Below are 8,150 nucleotides of genomic sequence, written 5' to 3'. Positions count from 1 at the left end.
TGCCTATCACGGGTCAGCTGAGGTTCTGTCCCATGTCATCCTCCTTCTGGACCCAAGCTGATGAGCTTGAGCTAACAAAGCATCCCCTGCCAGATATATTGCAGGTCTCATTGGCTGAAAGAAAAGAAACCAAACAAGACACCTGCTAGCTCTTAAAGCTCCCGCCCAGAAGCGACATTCATTGTTCCTACCCAGATGTCACCAGCCAAAGCAAGTCATACATTGGAATGAATAATCCTCCTAAAGGGAGGGGCACGGCAAGTGACATGACAAACATGATCTGGGCGGTGTGGTATTCTAGAATCATCCCACTGGGAGTGTCATCAAACACTGGAACAACAATACAACCTGACATAGTTCTTATGACTCAGGCTTTGTTGTATTAATTAGATAAATTTCAAATTATATGTTATTTATTTTTAAAATTTCATATTATGAATGAAATAAACTTATTTTGAATAAATGATGTTTCTGGAGATGGCTCTGATACATTAACAACAGTAACATTTGATCCAGCTTACTGTTAAAGGAAGTGGCGGTGCTCGCAAAGGGAACAGTGGGAGACACAGAGAACACAGCAGAAACGTGTGAGCTCATGGAGAAATTCCTCTTGCTGTATGCAAAAAAATCTTTTATAAAATTACATAAGCTTCTACCTAGCCCAGAGTTAACCTTGGGGCTTTGAGGGATGCAAACATAACTGAGGCCTGCACAGGGAACTTGATGACGAGCGGAGAGAAAGGACATTTCACCAAAGCAGTGATAAAACAGGAGCAAGAACAGGGAAGATCCCAGCCTGGGCCAAGTGGAAGACCCCCCAGCCTACAGAGGTGACAGCATTGAGTGAGGCAGGAGCTACTTTACGACAAGCCATACGATTCACCAGCACTGTGCTTTTATACCACAGGGCACGGGCAGGGAAGGAGACAGGCAGGGGAAGGGGGAAATCCAACATGTTGCTAGGAATTCCTAACTTTAGTCCTCACTCGACACAGCGGCTGTAAGTCCCATACTAAAGACAACGGTTGTAAGGGACATGATTTGATCGAGCTCTTCTTCGTCCACATTAAGAAAATGGGGGGGGGGGACTAGCCATATTTCTTTTTCTTAAGGGAAAAGAACTGTGACATCTATCTTCTATGTAAGAGCTGGGGGGGTGCTTTGAAAATGTCAAGTTTTGCATATGGTTAACCAAAAATAATCACCGACACAAAAGTTTGAAGAAGTATAATTGTGATTGATGCAAATGTTAAATTATTTATGTAAATTTGGTTAAAGCTGCACTTTAAATAAAGGTCAGTACAGTTCCTTTGGTTAGGAAAATATGGTTGACTTTTTGAGTTTAAAAAAAAAAAATGTGTAAAAGCAGCCAGATACAAAAGGTCACATATTGCATGATTCCATTTCTGTGTAATGTCCAGAGGAGGGAAATCCGTAGAGACAGAAAGCAGATTAGTGGCTGCCAGCGGCCGAGGGGAAGGGAGACCAGGGAGTGGCCAGGGGCTCTTTGGGGGTTTCTGAAACTGTTCTCAAATTAGATAATGGTGATGGTTTCACAACTTCGCGAATACACTAAAAAACACTAAATCACAACAGAAAGTAAACAAGTGCACATGAGCGCGGTTTTTTTTTGTTGTTGTTGTTAAGCCATAAGTTTCAAAGAGTGTTTATATATATGATTGGGGGATAATTATTCTCAAAGAACCACCTTCCGAATTACTGACATATGGCCAAGCATAATGTGTGATGCACAGATCATTAAGCCAACAACAGCACAATCACCAAACAACTCGTTCAACTCTATTAAATACTTGCAGGGTCTTCCGGCAAGTGAAACAAACAACAAATAGAATTTTATTTTATTTTCGATTCCCCTTTCCTTATTTATTTCTGCTGACACTGTTGCTGAAATGGGAAACAACACACAAGAAAGGGAAAGATTCTAAGACAACTGGACAATTATCTTCATGCTACAGTTTGAGCTTACACTACTGACGACTTACAGTATATCTGACGCTTACGCAAAGATGCTACACAGGGGAAGAAAAGCTCAGAAATATCCTGGGGACAAAACTGCTCACCCTTTTCCAATTTTCCACTTTCTACTCTCAAATTTTGCCTGTTGCAAACTACAGTCACTCCCTCTAAATGTTTTTAATCTTTTACATACATATGCGTGTGTTGGTATGTCATATACCGGTTTCTTCTGGTTTTTCCTAAGTGTATCAATTCAACAAATATTTGTTGAAGTCTTTCTCTGTGCCAAGAAGTCTTCTAGGGGCTGGAGATAAGTGGTGAGCCAAAAAAAAAAAAAAAAAACCCAAAAATTCCTGATCCCGTGGAATTTACAATTTAGGGGTGTGGGGAGTAGGAAAACAGACAATAAACAATATAAATAACCAAGGCATTGTATTTAAATGGTAAATTAATTAGTTTCACGAAAAAATCACAAAGGGTGCCAGGGGAAGCAGAAAAGAGCCAGGAAAAAAACCTCACAGCCCAAGGTGATATTTGACCTAGAGCTTGAGAGAGGTAAATCAAGTCATTCTAATCTGGGGTAAGGGCATTCCAGGCAGAAGCAATAACCAGTGCAAAGGTCCTGTGGCAGGTGTATTCCTGGCAGTCAAGGACCAACAAGAAGGCCAGTGTGACTGAGAGTAGTATGTAGAAGGGGGGCAAAAATAGTCAAGGAGCTGGGGAAGTCAGGTAGCAGAGGAGTCAGTTAGGTCATGCTTTAAAGACAACTCTAAGAACTTTGCCTTTCTCTTGGAGACAGGGTGGGGGGTGTTTGGGAGTGAGAGTGTGACATGATCTGATTTGCATATTCCCCAGGATCACCGGGGCTGTGGTGTTGGAAATATATGTAGGGGGCAACAGAGAAAATCAGTCATTTAGCAAGGTATGGTGGCCATCCAGGTTATAGATGCTGCTGGCGCCCAAGTGGCTGTGAAGTGGTATCTCATGGTGGTTTGGCTTTGCATCTCCCTGATGACTGATGATGCTGAACAGCTTTTCACCTGTCCCTTGGCCACCTGTGTCTTATTTGATCTTCGTTTGTAAAGTGGCTACTCAAATCTTTTGCTCATTTAACCCTGGGCTTCTGGATATATATTTGATGGAGTCAATAAGATTTGTTGGCTGATTGCAAGATCGATGTGAGAGACAGGGAAGCATCAATCCTGACACCAAGGTATGGAGCTTCTGTTGCGTCAGAAGCAGGCTTGCAGAGATCAGAAGCTTGATCACACACGATAACCTTGAGGTGTTTTGTAGCCATGCACGTGGAGTGGCCAGCTAGGGGTCTAGTGCAAGGGTCTGGATTCAGAGAGGGAGGGGCGCCATCAGCACGCAGAGGAACACATGGAACTAGATAAATGATCGGAAGAGTGAGTGTAGCAAGGGAAGATGTCCACAGACTAAATCCTGGGACACTCCCGGGTTAAAAGGTCAGGAAAATGAGGAAGCAGCAAATAATATTGAGCTGGAGTGGCCAGTAAGTGGGAAAGCCAGGGAGTGTGACCCACAGCGAGGCACACTAAAAGGAAGTGTTTCAAATGCTGCTGCTCAGATTCAGGGCTGAAGAGAGGCCTGGGATCCAGCACGTGGAGAGACCAGTGTCAGCAAGGACCCCGGCGCTCGGCCAGGGCAGCAGCGGGCAGGCAGAGCTCGTGGGCCCCACCCCGGACAGACTGCGTCTCACAAAATGTAATCTACATGGGAACGGCTGAAAATGGGCACTTTGTGAAAATGTTGATTCAGATTCAATAGGTCTGGGAGGGAGCCCCCACTTCTGCATTTGCTCCCAGTGATGCTGTTTGCCACCGAGCCAGGTCTCACCGTGAGTAGGGAAGAGCGTAGGGCTGATTTTATCTGCAGTTATTATAACCGCCTCTTTTCTGAATCCAGACCGAACCAGGAACGTACATGTAAACTGCTGGGTTGATTCCAGAGGACTGTCTATGTGGCAGGGATTTGACATCATTGACAGTGCAGCTCAAATCTGTGGCTTGAGAAAGGGGGAAGAAGGCCCAGGAGCAATGACTGCGGGTGGCTGCTTGACCCAGTGGGCTTGGGGACAGGGGAGGAGGTTTCTATACAGAAGTGCACAGGCCAGGGCCCAGCAAGTGCCCTGACGAAGGCCGCTGGCTGCCAGGCTCTGGGTCTGTCAGTGGGAATGGGCAGGCACTTGTGGAAGGCCTGAGAGGAAGACCGCCGTTACTTCTCCATTCTAGGCCAGCGTGGGCTGGGACACACAGGTTCAGAATGACTCACTGACACAGATGCACACTCCAAGTCCTGTCTCTAATTTCCTCCCTCTCTTCGTCTGATTCTTTAAACATAGCTTGCGATACAGTCACAGGCCACACAACGCGGGCCCTCGGAGTGTGTGATTCAACGGTGTCCAGCACAGTCACCGAGCTGAGTGACAGCAGCGCCGTCAGTTCTTTTCGTTGTTTCATTTTTATTTTTTAAAAAATAAAGGAGGAAAAGAACCCAAACTCCCAGCACCATCCACTATACTCTGCCCTTACTCCAGCCCCCCACCTTCACGTCGGCGCACGCTCAATGCTTGAACATTTTCATCATCCCCCAAAAAAGCCTCATGCCCTTTGGTCACCGTTTCATTTTTAAATGATATCGAAGTCTCTGCCAGAATGTCTGGAAACTCTCTGCTCAGCAATTTGAGATTTCAGAAAGCGGGGGGGGGGGGGTAAAAGTCTGTCTGCCACATGCCAACGAGACTGCAGAGACGGAGTCCTCCGTCTGCAAAGACGCTGAAGACCAGACGCCCGCGGGACACAGATGCCAGCTCACAGTCCACTTCTGCCGGGCGTTCTTTCTGGTCAGATGCAGGTGGGGGCTACGTTTGTTTCAGTGGCCCAACCCCACCCCTCCGTGGGTTCAGGGGACTCTGACTAGATCTTGGGCTGCACAGCGGCTGGGGAAAGAAACCCGCATACGTCAGCTGTACACAGACAGGCACGTTGGTGGGTTCGGCCAGGACGGCCACTGTCACCCTGCCCACGAAGGTGAGCTGAGCAGGTGCTGATGCCATCTTGATGTTTCAAAAGCAGAGGCTGGGGGCGCTCTCTGTCTCTGTTTATACACATTTTCAAAAGTGAATCAAAAAGTGAATATATTTCAAAAATAAAAAGAAGTTTTTGAACAGGCAACATTTGAATGTGCTGCATAATTAATGTGTCACTTTGCTGTGGCTGTTTTAGATTTTTTTAAAAATCGGTGTCATCACTGAAGAAGGATTAACAGCTACTTGGAACCTATTCCTGTTTTTATGTAGTTTATATTTTAAGAGAAAGCAAGAATATAGCCAACAAATGTATTTTAATTCTATTTTTTAACTGGCAGGGTGCTTGCAATGATTTCATAAAGGCTGCAAAACAGCTTGGCTTTCCTGTCACAAGTCTTATCTGTGTTACACTGTCTCATGTATATTGGTGTGTATATATAACTATATAGTTTCACACAGAATGAAGATATAAAGGCCACCATATTTTAAGGGGAAGTGGTATTTGAAACTGCACTTACATTTTGAGTCTTCGAATTAATAAAAACATAAAGATCCCATTTAAAACTACGTATTTTTATAATTTTAAGTATTTTAAAAAGTGCTGGCTTTTCAGAAAACCAGATAAACCACATGGGTACCATGAGAAGATTCGGGCAGGTTCCCATTTCAGGAAAGCTGGGTGATCTAGCAGGAGGCACACGCAGCACAGGGCCCAGGTGCAGCCTATAAGCACGCATTCCTACCACTGAGAAAACAAACCACAATTAGAAACAGTTGCACCCTGGGTGGAATTAATGGAAGCCTGGACTTTTCTGGAAGCAAAGTGATATGCAAAAACAACCATCACCACATAAAGCCTAGCATGAGATAGCCCTGGTTGCCTCTCCGTGTACCCTTGAGCAAGCAACTTACTCTCTCTGCCTCAGTGTCCTCACTTAAAATGCTGGCGGGGTGCTCATAAATGAGTTGCTGCATGTAAGGTATATGATATGGTGATGGAACAGCCTTTCCCTCTCCCTGAGCTCTGCGAACGTCATCTCAGGACTCATTCTTAGGGTCACAGCCTCTGTGAAGCCCTCCCTGATTTCCAGGGGCACTGTGCCCCTGCCTCTTCAGCCAGTGTCTCTCTCAGACCTCTCTTAACGTGCAAAAGGAATGCTGGCTGCATCGCCCAGTGCTTCCCCTGCTAATGTGAGTCTTGAGGGCCTCCCTGGTGGCTCAAGGGGTTAAGATACAACCTATGAAGCTATCTGCAGCCCCCGCAGCACGAGTTTGATCCCCGGCCAGGGAGCAACCCACATGGCGCAGCAGACCTCTCCTGTCTCACCTGCTGCTCCCCTCAGCAGTGTATTTCAGTCAGTCTGCCTGTTCTGCTCCCCACTCTGTCTCTGGTGAATCCTCTTGCCCCCCACCCCCACACCTCTGGTCTGTACCCCAGTTCTTGTGTGCATAAATAAATAAATCTTTAAAAAAATAATGTGGGTCTTGAGGTCTGAGATGGGGTCTTGAGATCATCTCTTTGTCCCCAGCATCCCGTAAAACATCAGGAAATATGCAACTTTTACTGTATAGCATTTCTGATAAAGCACAGTAACATCTCCGGAAACCTCACTTAATCACGCAAATGGGGCTGACGCTGTCATCGGCTCTCGCTCTGGATCATGGGCTCTTCCCCAAGCAAGAAGGCGCCTTCTATACCCTGAGTACTTACAGTAAATACCTCTGAGAGTCCTAAAAATATTTTAGTACCATCTTTGCATTTACTGGGAAGTTATAAATAACAGCAATCTGACCTAAAAAATGAAGGCCCAGCCCCCACCGAGTTGGTGGAGCGGTGCCAGCTGCGGGCATCCTGGCTGTCAGCGGGGATGAGAGGCGCCTCTCGCCACAGGAAGTGCTCAGGGAAGAGACAGAGCAGCAATTGTATCCACGTTTTTATCTTTAAAAAAAAAAAAAAAAAGTAACCCAACAAAAGGAGGTCAATGTGGGAACAGGCAAGGAGAGGGCCCTGGGCACTCAGGTGTACGGGGAGGCACAGGGCCCCCTCCCACCCACGGGGGCCCCAACCCGGCATTTCAGTGCAGTCTGTTATTTTTTAATGATGGTTGGTCATAAATCATGAATCACCTATTTGCAAATTGCCAGCACAGGGGAGGGAAAAAAATCGTTTTTCTCCTACCATTTTGAGTTCTCTACTGGGGCTCTGGAACAGGACAGATAAGGGGCAAGTGTGCATACTAATTTAAGAGAAGCTGGATGTGACATGGGGACTTTCAGAAGGAAATGGAGACCCGGAGAAAGGTTAAACCGGAGTGTTTTTATTCCAGGTTTTCTGGAGACTGGAAAGTCATGAAAACGTGACAGGACAAAAGGGTATGAGGGGCCTCCCTGGTGGTGCAGGGGGTTGGGACGCAACCTATGAAGCTATGCACAGCCACTGCAGCATGAGTTCGATCCCCGGGCAGGGAGCTACCCACATGGCACAGGAGACCTCTCCTGACTCGCCTGCTGCTCCCCTCAGCAGTGTGCTTCAGTCGGTCCACCTATTCTGTTCCCCACTCTGTCTATGGTGGGTCCTCTCACCCCCCACGCCTCTGGTCTGTGCCCCAGTTCTTGTATGCATAAATAAATCAATCTTTCAAAAAAAAAGGGTGTGAGGCAAGGAGGGTAAACAGGGGCCCCTCGGCGAGGCCTCCACTCAGATCCCGTGTCCCTGGTCTTCGGAGATCAGGCTGCTCCCTCCTCGGGTACAGGGAGGGCACCTGTCCCATGTGGGTCTCGTGACCTGCTTCAGGGAGGAAGGAGGAGGTCAGAGTGTCCTTCCCACCTCTGCCCTTCCTCAAATTCCTTCAGCTGAAAATATTCGTGTGCCGGGGCGCCATCTTTTGGGGTAGTATGGCCTGAAGCCCATCACCAAGGACTCTGTCAACTCTAGGGGCACCAGTGTTAGTGTGCTCATTTGGAGCCAGTTATATGGCATTGGGCCACTGTGATGGCCACCTAACTGGTGTCGCCGCACCCATCCTCGCTGACCCCGGCTAACTTCACACGGTGCCAGAGGAGTCCTCCCCAAAGGTCATTCAAATCTTACCACGGCTCCTTGTCCTGCTTGGAGAAAGCC

This window comes from Talpa europaea, assembly GCF_964194135.1.
Source record: "Talpa europaea genome assembly, chromosome: X".
NCBI classification, from domain to species: domain Eukaryota; kingdom Metazoa; phylum Chordata; class Mammalia; order Eulipotyphla; family Talpidae; genus Talpa; species Talpa europaea.
The sequence above is the reverse complement of the archived record's forward strand: the minus strand, read 5'-3'. Positions refer to the sequence as shown.